This window comes from Gigantopelta aegis, chromosome 15, assembly GCF_016097555.1.
Source record: "Gigantopelta aegis isolate Gae_Host chromosome 15, Gae_host_genome, whole genome shotgun sequence".
Lineage (NCBI taxonomy): Eukaryota > Metazoa > Mollusca > Gastropoda > Neomphalida > Peltospiridae > Gigantopelta > Gigantopelta aegis.
Window position 1 is genome coordinate 949,695 of NC_054713.1, and position 17,519 is coordinate 967,213.

General features: G+C 36.5%; 1 protein-coding gene across 1 annotated transcript in view; it reads left to right on the forward strand.

Annotated features, from left to right (window-relative positions):
• Nucleotides 1-11,874: 11,874 nt before the first annotated feature.
• LOC121389998 overlaps nt 11,875-17,519 on the forward strand; it is a 52,297-nt gene continuing 46,652 nt past the window's right edge. The window contains exon 1 of the mRNA XM_041521691.1: nt 11,875-11,932. The gene's annotated coding sequence lies outside the window, so the exon portion shown is untranslated. The remainder of the gene's footprint in view (nt 11,933-17,519) is intronic.

The window sequence follows — 17,519 nt, forward strand, 5'->3', positions numbered from 1 at the left end:
GTATCGGTGTCGGTATGTTGTGGGCAATTACCTTGGTATCGGTACGGTATTCGGTACAGGTTCTGTATCGGTGTCGGTATGTTGTGGGCAATTACCTTGGTATCGGTACGGTATTCGGTACAGGTTCTGTATCGGTGTCGGTATGTTGTGGGCAATTACCTTGGTATCGGTACGGTATTCGGTACAGGTTCTGTATCGGTGTCGGTATGTTGTGGGCAATTACCTTGGTACGGTATCGGTGTCGGTATCGGTATGTTGTGGGCAATTACCTTGGTATCGGTACGGTATTCGGTACAGGTTCTGTATCGGTGTCGGTATGACACTTTGTATTATATATGTCTATAATGTTAAATCACTCTCTACCATTATCCTGTACATTATTGTGTACATATCTGTATAATATATGCTATATTGTTTGTATGATGCTGGTGAGTTGTAAAACTTAAGGCAATAAAAGGAACTTGAACTTGTATGTTGTGGGCAATTACCTTGGTATCGGTACGGTATTCGGTATTAACACTATACTAATACTTGGGCCTCCATGAGTCCACAATATTGGACTCGAGTACTCGAGGGTCAAACTCGATACTTGATGATAATGAAACTAAGGAATAAAGTAAAACAGCATTATACATATTAATTCCAGCGCTGAACATGGATGCCAAATCATGTCATTGTATTGCATTTAACACGTTCGACTTTTTGTTTTCCACCCATGTCTCTTAGCCCTATAATGTAACCGGCGGCAAACAGATGGCAAAATGACATAAAAATAGAATTAAATGAGATACGTATTCCTTACACCGGTACTCGAGTCCTGTGAACGGACTCGAGTCTTTCTAGACTCGACCCGTGCCCGACTACTCGTGGAGACCCTAACCGATACCTATACCGATATCGAGAACTGTCTGAGTGTGCCTGGCTCCAAACGCAAGCCTGCATAATGTTCATATCATTCCTTCATCCAATATCACCATGTTGTTTATTGCCAATATGATGCGCTTCTTCTCAGCCATTTTGAAACGCGTAATATCGTCGGATGTATTTTTATAGTTTTACTGAATGGCGAGGGTATTTTTCAATAGCGAACATTCGGTAGTTTGCGGTTATCTCGATCCTGTCAATCGGCATTAACACGAAACCGAACAGTATATTCGGTATACCACCCGGCTCGTTTTCATCAGTAGCAATAAATCTTAAATGCACGATCCCACAGACAGGATAGCACATACTAAGGCATTTGAGGCCCATTCTCCACTAAGTGTGCAAATTGCCCATGTTCATGTCATACTAACCTACGTCCAATGTTATTTGCAATATATTTGTCCCATGTTGACCGAACAACACCTATACTTGTTCTATCATTGTGTTATATATTTATATTTAGGTTAGACATCCATTGAGTTCACAATGCACCACGGAATACCTGCATTTTGCGAAATTCACCGTGTCGCCAAGCATATATGCCATCGCTAACCGGTCTTGTAGATGTAAAATATACATAATGCACCTGCAATTAGTGTCCATTTCGTTGGTCAAATAATAGTAAAACACTTCTACATCATTCACTTTTAATTTAATGGGAATGTTTTTAAAACAGAAAATCGATAACACCTGTCGGCAAGTTCAGGATAGATACGTTACTGTAACGTATCTGTGAGCGTAAATGCACAGTACCGGAATAGAATAACTGTGTTACGATCACAAAGTGTGAAAGTTAAACTTTAATTCATTCATACAATATATGATACATTCACTTAACACCTCAATTTAATGAACAAATATAGTTAAGAGTGTGGAGCTTCTGTATTTTTTAAGTTACTCGAGATTTTGAACAGATATGTTACAACTCTTGTCATTGTTACGTCGATCATATCTATTATGTAGTGGTGTTGCACGTATCTACCCAAAGGCATTCATTATATATGGACATACATTATGTATTGGCCATACATTTTCAAAATTCACTGAAATTGCATTATGATAGCCAAATACGATATAACCAGATACGTGATCAAAATGCAGTTCCATTTAGAATATTTGATTTTCCCCGCTACTTACATCGCTTAGAGTGACGTCGGCGTGATTACGTCATCTGGAAGAGCTTCCGGGTAAATTTGCGAACCAAGATATCGTGGTTGAACCACATTTGGTGAGTTATATTTCCAATCTAATTAAAATCAAATGTAATCAATGCCTTAATGTTGTGAATTCGTGTCTATTTCTTGTCATATATGCATGTTATATCGTTTGTTTTAGTATTGTGTGTACTCTTAAAAGAAAAGCAGTTGTAATGTTAACTTAATAGAACCAGCTATCTTATAGTTTAGGTTGGTGTTAAGGTAACGTATCTGTTGTAATGCGGTAACGTATATGGCGCATGCTTTTTTATATATCCACTTTGTATATTGCATGTACTAATCGACAGTGTTCACACAGTTAATGTAATTTCGTTTGTACTATATCTTATTTTATGCAATTGTATTCATTTCAGTCTGACAATGGCCAAAACACGGGCGGAAATTCAAAAATCGTACAGAGAACGAAAAAAACTGAAGGATACTGGTTTTCTGAAAAAAGAAAAGGTCCGACAAGAACAATACAGAGTTCCTGCAAATCAGCTTAACAGCAAGAAGCTGAAAGTACGTCGTGACAAAAGTAAACAATATTGTAAGAAATACAGAGTAAAGAAAGCACTTGAGAAGAATAACAGAAAATCAGGAGAAAGTGAAATCCACAAAACTGAATCACAGATCGCTACCCAATCTAGTGAGATCAGCAGCTCATCTGATTGTCTATCTATGTCGGGCCCAAGTGGTCACAAACGTTCATCCAAGTCCGATCAGTTAATAGTACGAATGCCATTTCCTGTTAGTTCCCCTGTAAACACCCGAAGGTCGATGGCACTGAGAAAAGCAAAAACTGAAATAGCTAAACTGAAAGAACAGATTTTAACTGCAAAAAAAAAAAAAAAAAAAATATCAGAAAAGGTTCGAGAGACTTTCATCCAAGATGGTTAACAAAGACAAAACAACACTGTTAATCAATCAAAACCTTCCTATTACACCAAGATCGAAAACGTCTCATGATCTCACAACAGCTGGTATTAGTCCTCGATCTTTGCCTCGGTCTGTTATTAAACAACTGCAACTGAGTAACTGTGTTGTAGCTGAAATAAAATCAGCATTTGAACAAAATCCTTCCCATCGATGCAGATTGACTATCAACAGGGTCGTTAGTGGGAAGATTCTCAAAAAGTACAGAATGATCAACCATTTGAATAAAGCTGCAGGAACGTCTCGACGTCGCAAGATTGTTGATACATCTAAAATACTAACCACATCCAGACGATCTCGTCAAGCTATCAAGAAAGAAGATTTGGTTGCTCAGGTCGTTGCTTTTTTGGAAAGAGATGATATTAGTAGATGCATGCCTGGAAAGGAAGATGTTAATACAGTAAATGGAAAGAAAAAGCAAGTCCGCATTCTGAATGATTATTTGCAAAACGTGTATGACCAGTTTGTATTAGAAGAACCTGCAATAAAGCTTTCATTCTCTGCTTTCTGCAAAATTCGACCCCAAAACATTCATGTCACAGCATTACTGTCAAGAAATAGGTGCCTCTGTATTATTCACCAGAACATGGCTCTGAAACTGAAATGTCTTATCAGTCTACGTTTGAATATCTCTCCCAATCCTGATGCAGTGTGTTCATCACTTTCCATTGCAGACATGACCGAGAAGTTGGCTGTTCTGGAAAATAACAACACTGTTGAGTATGAGGAATGGAAAAGCATTGATGTAGATGACAAAAAGAAAATGAGAATTATTAGAACTTCTGTAAATGGAAAAGAGTTTATTCAAACGATGATGGTGCAATACAAAGCATTCAAAAGCCACGTTGACAGAGTAGCTGCTCAGTACAAAGCATTACGCCAGTTGAAAGAAAATCTGCCACAGGGTACTGTCATCATACAAATGGATTTTTCTGAAAATGTTGTATGCCAAACGATGGACGAGGTTCAGTCTGCTTATTGGAATGTCACATCAGTCACCATTCATCCCGTGGTGGTTTATCACAGAGTTGATGGTGAAAATATTGAGCATAGAAGCATGGCATATATTTCTGATGTCAAGCACCACAATGCTTCTGCAGTGTATGCTATACTGAACCAACTTATTCCTGAAATAAAACGCATGTTTCCTGACACCAGCTGCATTCACTACTGGACTGACAGCTCATCTTCACAGTACCGAAACCGCTTCATGATTACCATCATAGCATGTTATGCCGAGCTGTTCAAAGTATCTGCAAGGTGGAACTATTTTGAGGTTGGACATGGGAAGGGTCCATGTGACGGGATCGGCGGTACAGCTAAGCGTTTAGCAGCACAAGCAATTAAGCAAGAAAAAGCAACCATACAAGACGCTCAGGACTTCTTCAAATGGGCAACCCAGAATGAAAAGTTGATCCATTATTACTTTTACTCTCATGATCAGTATGATGCAGCTGCTGAATACATTACCTCTATTCAGACAAAACTAATTCCGGGCACAATGAAGTTACATGCTGTGCAGTCTACACTGTATGGAGAGATATATACTCGTGAGACGTCTTGCTAGTGTGAAGGGTGCCTCAACTGGGATAATCCTTGCAATGGGTGGATACCGCACAGGCTATATCCAGGTCCACAGTGCGATAACGTGACAGATGGTCGTACTTCAGAACGTGAGGTTGAGTCAGTTGAAGTTGATCAGTCAACATTCCAAGCTGACAATGAAGATCCAAAGGATTTCCAGCCCTGTGAAGGGGATTTGGTGGCTGTCATGTATGACAATGATTGGTACGTTGGTAAAGTTCTACAGGTTAATCTAAATGAATCGGATGCACTCATATCCTTCATGTCAAAGCACACAGTCCGTGGTAGGATCATGTTGAAATGGCCATCAAAGTCGGATGAAATATGGATTACATTTAAGGAATTAATTATACCAGTTGCAGAACCTGTTCCGATTGGAAGATCTAGAAGGTTTTTCACCCTGTCCCAGGCGAACATGGAGTCCATTGACAAATACATCTCAGAGAATAAGTAAAAGAACAGATACGTGACCTCTGTATATTACACAGAACAGTGATTGATTTAAGACGGTTTTGTTTAGAAGTAGTTTATATTTTGTGAATAATCTTTGTTACATCGTTCAGTTAAAGCAATTTTGTTAATTTGTTCAATTTTAGTTTTCACACAGATACGTTACCGTGTGACAACAGCTAAGCAAACAACCACTGTTAGTCACTTGGAAGGAACATGTTACAGAAGCTTTAAAATATGAAACAAATTAGTTTGGAGTAACTTTTGGAAGGCAAATTGTAGAGTTTTTGCTTTGAAAAGGATATTTTATTGAGAACATTGTGTCATTGGCTTCTTGATAAACTGATCCAGATTGCAGTGGAAGTGTTAACATTTCTTATACCAAACTTAGTCGACTTATCTCAAATATGAATATTTATATCCTAAACAGGCATATCTTTCAACAAAACAATCACCTGTTTTATCATGAACACATTAACCATGAGTACTGTCTTCTTTTATTGAAAATTGATGTGTAACGTATATGTTGTTTACCATAAAGGGTGTTTTCATATATATTCAATTATTTTGGAATGTATGGCGTCTAAGATGCAACCCCTTCAGATCCCGTTCTTTAAGACATATAGCTATTAAAATAATAAACAATGGTGGAAATACTGCAAACTTTTTAAAAATTATTTTTCGATTTTTAAATGCACATTTTATGGAGATTGGGCCTTGATATGCCAGTCGTGGTGCACTGTCTGGAATGAGAAATGGCCCAATGAGCCCGCCGATGGGAATTGATCCCAGACCTCCTCCTCCCTCAACATAACCACACACACACACACACACACACACACACACACACACACAGGGGGGGAGAGAGAGAGAGAGAGAGAGAGAGAGAGAGAGAGAGATTTTCTTTCAGTGATTTCTGGCTACACTGGCATAAAATTCTATATTAAAATGGTGACAACAAGTGGGATATGACGATTATGTATCTGCATGAATAAACTACTTGTCAGGTCATAATATTGATTGTATTTCATGTTGTCGGGCGATATTTTGTTGGATCACTTAGTAGGTCAACCACTCTGCACAACCTCTAGTGAGGGGGCCGCAGTTTCTAGTGGGAGGGGGTGGCACAAGCCACATTATTATATTTATATATACGTACATGTTTGTCCTTAAGATGGGGGTGCACCGTCCCCACTGCCGCACCTCCTCGGTTTCTACGATCCTGACCATATAACAACAATATAAGAAAATAATGAACAAAACATGTAACAGGCGCGATTCAAGGGGTTTCTAATGGTGTACACCCCACCACCCACCTTTGATAAGCTACAGCTGACCCTTGATTAATATAAATGAAATATTTGCCACAACTGGACATTATCTGTCTTATCACGGGCGTTTGATTATCTTCTCGGTAAATGGCGCGACCGGTGGTGCGATGTCGAGAGCAAGACGGACATTATCCGTCTTATCACGGGCGTTTGATTATCTTCTCGGTAAATGGCGCGACCGGTGGTGCGATATCGAGAGCAAGATGGACATTCTCTGTCTTATCACACCCCTGCGCGTGCTGTAACCTCACCGTGGTGCAGGGGTGTAACATTCTCTTTGAGAATGGCCAATACAGCACAAAATTGAAGTTTTTAGTAAAATTCAGTATCCGTAAAATTCTGTGATATTTGTGTTTTTGCACAGTTCTTTACACTGTTTTTGTTTAAACCTTGAATTTTTATATTGATGTTGATCATCACTTTATTTATTTGCATTACTATAGTTTGACACCCAACAGTCGATGTATTTTTTGTGCTGGGGTGTCGTTAAACATTCATTCATTCTGTCTTGTCACGGGCGTTTGATTATCTTCTCGGTAAATGGCGCGACCGGTGGTGCGATATCGAGAGCAAGACGGACATTATCTGTCTTATCACGGGCGTTTGATTATCTTCTCGGTAAATGGCGCGACCGGTGGTGCGATATCGAGAGCAAGACGGACATTTGGACAATTATAATGCTTTCTTATAATACCGTTGATAAGAATACCATTCCATTTTTATGATACATATTTGGTAATTCTGACACGTAATCATGAGAGGAAATCCGCTACATTATTTTCTGAGGCAGCAAGGGATCTTTTATGTGCACTTTCCCACAGACAGGAAAGCACATACCACGGCCTTTGACCAGTTGTGGTGCACTGGCTGGAACGAGAAAAACCCAATCGTTTGAATGGATCCACCGAGGTGGTTCGATCCTGTGATGCAGGCACCTCAAGCGAGAACTCAACCGACTGAGCTAAACGCCAGCCTAATGGTTATATACGTATACTGGTATTTTTTTTTTTTTTTTTTATTTTTTTTTTTCTTTTTTTTTTTTTTTTTTTTTTTTTTTATTTTTTTTTGGTATTGGCAGTTGAGGAAATTACAACGCAACCGTTTAGACTACCAACTGCCGGCATCATCTATGACTGTCAAGTTGCTAGTCTGAGCGCTCTTACAACTCGACTCTCGTTGTATAATACCAGTGGCAGATCCAGAAAATCAATTGGGAGGGGGTGGGGGGGGCAATGACCTGAGGCGAAATGCCAGTGGAACTTTGAGGGTCGGTTTGGAGGCGATCGTAAAAAAAAAAGAATGAATATAATTATAATAAAATTATAACTGTGGCAAAATGTAGGGGGGCCCCTGCCCCCACCCCCTAGATCCGCCTCTGAATACACTAGTTGTTAATCTGAGCGCACCCGTCGTAAGTCGAGAGTTGGGGAAATTACAACGTAACCGTCGAGTTGGCCATCTTTGTGCTGGCAGTTGGCAGTCTGAACCTAGCATAAGCCTACCATAATCTGTCACGTTGACTGTCAGTGAGTCGCATAACAACAAGGCTGACATTGGGTATCATTATGTAAGGACGGTTCCAGGATTTCTGACGGTGTGGGGATGTGGGGTTCGGGGGTATATACTTCGGACATTTTAGAAATGAAGGTGCTCAGAATGAGAATCGCGTTTTTATGGCAAATTAAAAAGTTTTGAATATTGTCGACACTTTTTTTTTTTCTTTTTTTTTTAAAAAGAAAAGAAAAACAACAACAACGGGCGGGGTATCACGCCCCTTTCTGAATCCCCATTGTAATTTTATAACATAACACAAATTACAGGGTCTTGAAGCTACATTTTGATAGTAAATTGATATGTAAGAGATAAAACTGTTACGGTCTCACTACACAGTTCACTATAGTTCCTAATTGTGACATATGTTGTGGTTGACATATTCACTTCTAGTAATTGGGGAAGAATTAAAATAATCTGTATTTTTCAATGGTAAGCCTTCTGACTGGATTTTTCCATTGTTATTTTGTAATGTTGTGCATTGACGTTTTGGGACATGGGTGTTTGGAGGAAGAGGCGGCTGGTGTTAATCGATTCCTGAACCACCTGTTCGGACCGGTACTACAGGCAGATGCGGTTATATAGCAAAACAAACTGAGACGGAAATGTTATCAAATTTGGAGTGAAAATAAAACTTCTATAATATACTGTAGGCCTATGTTCGCAATAGTACGGTTTAGGCCTACATACATGTATGTTGTTAGTGCCAATGAGGACCCGTTCTATTCGCAATCTTCATTTGAAGTTGGGCAAGTTAACATGGATTTCAATGGCAGATGACACCTGTGTAGTGAGACCAATTTCAATTCAGTTTATTGCATATTACCAAACAAGCTGGTGTCAGCAAATAGATAAAAAAAAAAAAACCCCACAGAAAACAACAATAAACAACAACAAAACCCCCCACAAAAAACAAACAACAAAACAAACATACAACACCAATAACAACAACAACAGTTAATAATAATAACAATATTAATGCACATGCCAGACGGAGAAACAAAATTTGTATTATATTTGTAGGAATAAAGTATATTATAAAAATAAATGGTTAAAGTACTTGGAAATAATTAAATTAAATTACTGCCCAACTGATAGCTGTAACAAGAACTTTACGTTTAGAAATACAGCCGTCAATAAATATTAATGGGCAATTCCACGGTAACGGAATTACGAGTTGGAGAGATATTTCAGGCATTAAACTTAGCTAGTCCACATAAGAAAAATTATCATAATGATGTAACTATGTAATACACTAGTACTGCACTAGTGCTTGTCATGGGCAGAAGTGAGACTCCCTACTGCAAGGTGTAGTGCATGAGTACTTAATTAAAGTTTGGTAACGGAATTACGTAAAAACGGACACCATTTTTACAGGCACCGCAAAACATCAACAAACTCTGTAAAGTATGATGAAATAATTATTTATCTTCATGATGGAATGATGACCTAATGACTTGTGATTAACAAAATAGAAATTATATTACAAATTATCTCTTCATAATTTTATTGTACAACATTGAATGCTGGTAACGGAATTACACAGTTCGGTAACGGAATTACCACTCTCAATTTACTTTTGAAAAACAATATTTATTTACTTTAAATTTGATTTGCAAATATGTTGCATAATTTTATAAGTTAAATAATAATTCAGTATACTTGTTTTAAGCATTCATATTAATATTTCAAATGATAACTAGTTTCAATATCGGTAACATGTACACGTGCATGTATATTATGAGTGGAGATTTAAACTAGCACTAAACTGTGTACATATTACATAGTAAATGTTTAAAATGTTTGACAGCAATTGAAAAAAATTCTTGAACAGTGACATTGTTAATAACAAAGAGAATTACACCAGGTCAGAGGAACACAGGCCAATTAAAATTGTATAGACTGACCGTCAAACATCTAGAATGTATTATGGTGTGAAAGATAGTATACCTAATAATAAAATTCCTCATCTATCTGAGGTTATGGTAAAATACATGACAACATTCAAAACACCAGTATTTTCTTTTTTGGCCAACCAAACATGCCATCTTTCCATTTTAATAATTTTACTCAGATTAGATTTCCTTGTAAAGACAGCGTTAACACTATAAAACGGTTGCTTTCTTTTTGTCCATTATATACATTTAAAAGCATAATGTTGGTAATTAGAATGATACTTTCCATTTTCTGGATATCCTGTCATTTAAATATAAATTATTAAATACATGTACAGTCAATAAATGCCTTTGGATAAAGTAACATTAAAGTTTGCTTCAAGTAGATATGTTATGTTACATTTCCACTTTCTGGACCCTATATATGTTTAAAGATATATGTACAGGGCAGGAAATAGTGGCCTGTAAAAAGTGAAAAGAAGTCTATTTTTAAATCTTTCACGTGAAATAAACATTCACCTGCTAAAATTAACTCAAAATAGCGTCATTTTTCAAAAAACAGATGTATGTACGATCATCTCATCTTCTATTTAGCTGAGGCCGAGCTCGTGATTCTGTCACATTTTAATTTTATAATGCTCTAAACTACATATCAGAGATCCTAATTTTCCACACATTGTCCCAATCCCTACATTCACGTTGTGCTGTCTTATTTCCAGCAGGCCATTTTTGTTTCACAGCAGGCCATATTTTACTTCATATTTTGAGCCCCGATATAATTCTAGTAGGTTTCGATTATAACTTGAATTTTGTCATGGATATTGCAGATGTTTAGTCAGCATAATGAAGCTTTTAAGTAGTACTGTTTGGTTAAAGTTGATAAGATTTCCTTAATTTCTATATTGTTAATGGATGACATTTATATTTGCTATGAGTGTTCCGCAAATGCATTTGGAGCCACTACTAGTACTATTACCATATGGATTTTTAAAAAGATTTTGTATATCTTCCTATTGTTACATCACTTGATGTATTGGTGTATATGGATAAGAGTGTAGCATTTTAGTACTATGTAGCTTTATATTAAAGTGTTTCTTGACAATATATACCAAAGACGGTAACGGAATTACAAACCTATGGTAACGGAATTACATATGTTTACAGCTATATAATTTTACTAATAATGTATGAATTTGAAAGTAAATGTGTCTGATTATGTTCATTAACATATACTCAGAGAATATGAGTTGATTCCTTGATTACATATAAATGAATAATACAGTCTAACTTTTTGTTTGTTTTCGGTAACGGAATTACAAACTGATTCTATGTTTTCTAATTTCCCCTAAATCAAATTTTTTTTTTTTTCATTAAAGTGGATTATGAAGTGTAGTACTTTGTTAGTGGTAAAACAAAAACACTAATAAAAAGAATAATTACCTTCAATTACATGGCTGCTGTACATAAATTCATAGTGTGTATTACGGAAGTGTCAAATTTTTAGTGTGACGGTATCCTCATAAAATAGCTAAAGTCAAACACATCCATTTATTTTACAATATTTTATTTATCAGATTTGGATTCTCCAGACATTTTTACATTAAAAACAATCTTAATATATAAGGAATAACATGATTTGATTTTTTCACTCCATGTCCACTTTAGCGTGGAATTGCCCTAATACATGTTTAAGAATTTCAATATCACCATTATTGTACGATATAATAAATATAAACTGTAAATTGCTATTTAGAGTAGAGAAGTCGGAAAAGGAATTTTAACTTATCAAATAAGTGCATTTTGGTTACACAATCGGCAAATTTCGGGTCAGTCCGGATGTAAGAGCATTTCCGATTTTAGAAAATATTGTTAAATAGTTAAAATAATATTTATTACTCATTGGTGATTCCAGAAATATTATGTAAACAAACAAATTCATATACTGTTTCTATTTTTCTGTAAAATTAATATTATTTCCACAACAGAAATAAAAACAATTCCACGTTAGTATGACGTCATTCAAAATTTGAAAAGATCGTTATTTGGATTGTTCAGAACGGTACTGGTAAGTCGTGTTTTTGTACCTGCTCCTTGTGAGTGTTTTGTACACTAAAATTGAATTGAATATCAGAGGAACAATTATTATAACATGCATGGTTCTGTTACTATTTTATCGATAGGAAGTTATTACTAAATGAAATAGATCATATTTAAAAACATAATTACTAAATTAGTTAATCAACAAAATCAAACTGTGTGATATATGTTGCATTCACGTGGTTGGATTTACTATAAAATAAATTTCAAACTTTATAATCCGTCTCATCCTCTTCTAAAGATGTATTTTGTAAATAATTTCAGTTTGGTTTAACGTAAGAAAAACAGTAAATGTGTTTTGGATAAAAACAACCAAGAAAAAGCTATTTTTATTTGCAGTGTTGAAAACAATTGAATCGGCTCAAAAATATATACTTCTGACAATATTTGCTTTTACCTAAATATTAATATCACTAGTAATAAGGCTTAAATTACATATGTATTTGTTGATTCAGATGTTTGTTCATGTAATTAATGTATATTTTTGTTACTGTTACTGCAGATAAATGTATATTATATTGTTATTTTTGCTCTGCCCATATTCGGGTGTTATGCAAATAAATTATTCTTATTCTTATATAATTTGTGAATTCCATACTACCATACTAGTACCATAGTATGACAAAAGGCGTTCCCAGGCTGTCCAGCAATCCTACTTGTTCCTACCTTTTGGACTTTTCCCTACTTTTTCTTTAAAAAAAACCCAACCTCAAAAAACTATAGTCTGTCCCATCCTAATCCGTCTCAGATGTATTTTGTCAATAAATTCAGTTTGCTTTGACGTAAGAAGAAAAGTAAACATCTTTTGGCAATAAACAAACAATCGGCTCGGAAATAAATAACTTATAGTAAATTCAATAGTATAAAAAGGCATTCCCCCAGGGACAGACTATTTTTTCCTATTCTGTTCTTTCTGTTCGTCCCATCATTCTATAAAACTATTTTGTGTAGATATTTGTTTGATTAGACGTAAGAAGAAAACCTAACATTCTAATTTTAGGCGGTTACATGTTTAGGAGCACTGGGGAATAAGTTTGGAGCTCTAATGAATATTCATAGGGGCATCCATAAAGTACATAATTTTTACGTTCCTGGAAGGGGGATGGTGGTCATCATGTACAAAATCCAGACGGGCACTGGCGTAGGAAGCGGGGGAGGGGGGGGGGGGGGGAGAAGGGCGCATGTGCCCCTCACTTTTCAGATATTTTGCTTGTGTAAATATAAACGTTTGCCCCCCACACACACTTTTTGGCATCTTCCTACGCCACTGAGGGAGGAGTGTTTCCGAGTGAGAGATTTTTGAAACTGGTAAAGAGAGCAATTTTGAGTAAAAATTAAACATATAATCCGTAATAAAGATGAAAAAACCCAACCTATTTGTAAACAAATTATGGGGTGTCCAAAACATGTCCCAACCACCCCCGACTCCCCAGAGCATCAATGAATACTATAGTAGTTAATTGTAAGCTATAGAAGAATGTAATGATTATAATTCCACCAGTACTTATTGTCCGAACAAAATTGTTAACAACTACAAAAAATTACTCTCCTACCTAGGGGTGCAACGATACGGTCAAAACCGTATTGCGATATATTGCGATATAAGAAACTGTATTGCAATATGTATTGCAATACAGTTGATATTATTTAAATTTAATATTTATGGGGTTGGTTTTTTTTTAATGAAAACAGAAGGCATAACGTTTTAATGATCTTTATTAGTTTCAGTTGTCAGGCTAAATGTTTTAGGTCATATTTTTATTTTTTAACACAATACTAGTCTACTAGAACACTGGTGTGACGGTGTCAAACTATTTATAAATTGTCACATTCGGAAATCCTTACTATCGGACTTTTCCGTTGCTGCTCGCTTGACACGGAAATGTACGTATTGAGTCGCAATATTTCAGCAGATCGGCCGAAACAGAGCCGAGGTATTTTCAACGATCGACCGAAGTATTCCGAGTTCAGTGAAAAACAGCGAAGTGTGATCGTCATTTGTTGGTTTATTTCTTTGAATGATAGCCGTACTATAGAACAATATGTATGTGTAATAACAAAACATTTATGTAATTATCGTATAGAATTATCATTGGACTTTTAACACGTTTTGTAAAGTTATTAACCGACCTTCACTTCGTACCAACAAGTACTACTCTTAATTGTTACATTTCCTGTCTCATTGTCCTATTTCGAAAATAAGATAAGGAAAAAATAGTATAACAAAAACTGTACTACAAAAATACCGGTACACCGGTTATCGTCTCCTCCTACCTTTAATTGCCGTTAGATTTCCTCCAAAGTTTGTCCAGACACAAATCGCAAAAAAAACCACTACAAATATACAGATTCCACACACAAGACTGCAAAGATGCCGATATTGTCGTCGCTGAGATTGCATAGGGAAAAATACATGCAGTTTTCTGCCGTCTGCCATGTTGCTTGTTTATGGAATACTCTTCAAGAGGGGTGAAAGCCTCCAAAGTATGACACAATTACTATGAAATCGATGATCTCTAGTGGTATCATTAAAATAATAATAAAAAAAAAAATGACGTCATTACGTTTGCTTTTATATCATAACATGTTATGACGTTGTTAGATTAAGTCCTATCCTTTCACCCCTCTTGAAGAATATTCCATAAAAAGTCAAAATAGCAGCTGATACAAAATTACATGCTTTTTTCCCTATGCGCTCTCAGCGAAGTCGATATATGTGACATGGTTATCATCTGGTATGTGGAATCTGTGTCATACTGTTTTTTTCAAGATTTGTGTCTGGACAAACTTTGGAGGAAATCTAACGGCAATTAAAGGTAGGAGAGTAATTTTTCGTAGTTGTTAACAATTTGGTTCAGACAATAATTTATTCTTTGATATTAATGATATAAAACATCACAATTGAAACAATAGAGTAAATACAAGTTTATTAACAACAGAGCTTCGACGACCATCAGAATGATGGTAACTGTAACAGTTCTCTCCTTCACCTTCTACGACGGTGACATGATGCCGAATTATAAATATTGGCCAATCATCAGTCGCCAATCGAACAGTATACGTATCTGGGTCAGAACTTTCCAGAAATTGACGTGATGATCAGATCATATGTAGACATTACAATTCAGGTTTTGCGTTAAAATTAAAGTAAATGAAACAATGCCACGTGCATTGTGTTACACTTGCTTTTAAACTAAAGGTCTTTAAAATCGTGAACCTGTTTAAAAGTCGACTTGCAAATGGAGCCACGTAGAAAATACGGCCTATTTGTAAGAAACGTCTTGAACCGCGTGACCGTAATTTTGTAGTCGGTTGGCGTTATTTCCAGTTACTATTAACCGTCATCAGACGAGAATCCTAATAAAACCGATTAAATCGGTATACATAATTATAATTTTGTTCAAACTGAGTTGATATCCTATTTGAGGTACATCTCGAATTTTAAACTTACTGCTTAAAAAATATGTTCAGCGAAAGCCTTAGCCCAGTAGGCCAAAGGGTGGTATTTTTCTCAGAATTGATGACGTCACCAGACCAAGCATGAGAATAAAGAATAAGAATAAGAATAATTTATTTGCATAACACCCGAATATGGGCATCTTCATAAATCAAGGCTAATATTCGTTCCTCGTATTCAGCCTTGATACATGTAGTCAAGATTACTGATATCCACTACTAGCGCCCTCTATTGGAAGAAAATTTGTAACACCGATTATGTCCCTTACACGATGACATCGCTGACCAATCACAGCATCGGTAACATGTGACAATCTTGAAAGCAATATCAAAAATTAACCGCCAGACGCTGACGCTGACGCTGCCATCTTTGTTTACAATAACAAGGGAATCTATAAGGAGCGTTGCGATTCGTTGCAATCAGATCTCATCGCATCCAATGAAATTTAAGCATTTTGTGGCACGATTCTTGACGACATGTATCAAGGCTGAATACGAGGAACGAATATTAGCCTTGATTTATGAAGATGGAATATGGGAAGAGCAAAAATAACAATATAATATACATTTATCTGCAGTAACAATAACATAAATATACATTATTACATGAACAAACATCTGAATCAACAAATACATATGTAATTTAAGCCGTATATGTTATTACTAGTGATATTAATATTTAGGTAAAAGCAAATATTGTCAGAAGTGTAGAGCCATAAAAACTATCAATTCGTACCTATGGCGTTCGTGAAATATGTTTCACGAATGCACACACCCTCGTACATTATCCATTAGTTTAGGCCAAAGAAAAAAAATTGTTTGTTTCCGGTCACCCGACCGACCCTAAATTTCGCCACCGACCCTGAACTTTTTTTTTCTGCTGGGGTGGGGGGAAGCACACAGAAGTTGTGGTCGCGGATCGACAAAGCAGACGACAGAAGTACTCAAGTAGGATAACTCTAACACGTCAGTGTGTGTGTTAAATGGATGTTGAGAGGGGTGTGTGCGGGGAGGGGGGGGGGGGGGCGCAACAGCGATGGTTTTTATACACCCCCACAGAAATTGGAATCATTAACCAGTGTCCTACGTTGCGACCAAAATGGTCGCCAATGCAACCAAAATGTTGGCGTGGCGACCGATTGAATTTATTATCGTCGCCATCTGGCGACTGACTCCAAAAACGTCTAAGTATTAAATTATTTGCCATGTGCGTTCAGTCCTAGCAGCGAAAACAAATGAAATTTGTTGACATCATTGTGCAGTCGGAACATTTCACTATTTACGAAGTTGTCCGATTGATCACTGTGAATTCCGTATTAATTGTCGGTACAATTCGGAACTCATCGTTGATTTTAGTAATTTGTCGAAAACAATCCAGATACTTACAACACATTCATAAATGATACAAAATGAGTAGTGTCGCACTGTGGCGAGTAACATTTTAAGCTTGGCTAGTAAATTTTGTTTGTCCACTAGCCAAAGAAGAGTAAGTTATAAAACCGAGTGTAGAACTCTGTTAATAACACGTGCTCTTATTAGGTACCACGATAATTGGTGACACACGAGATCGCATGACAGTACGGTAACGTGTGTGGTGATTAAACGGCTTTTATTACAAACTGCTAAATACTGTAGGCCTATAGAGGAAAATATATCGTATTATCGTAACTCCAGTCATCTCATACAATGTTGGTTTATTTTCCAAAAACAACGTGCGATCTCAACAAAACAATAAAGGATTTCTCGATACCACATGCACAGACTACGTCATCGCGTTTTTTCCACATGCAAAGGTGAAGGTCATTTGAAGAAGATTGGTACAATTTTCGTTGTTGGCTACTGCTTAGCCCTAGTACCCAGAATTTGTTAATATACACGGGTGTAGCCTGTAGGAAGATATCACAAAGTGGGGTGGGTGGGTACACCCACGTATAAAATTAATATATAAACCATCGATGCCGCTTCCTACGCCAGTGATGTAGATAGGCCTATCAACTGCTGAGCATGGGTAATTAAATAAACGGAATATTCAAGAATAACCACTAACATTAAACAGTTCACATTTATTTCAGTGTTTCAGTTAATTGGGAATAAATTAA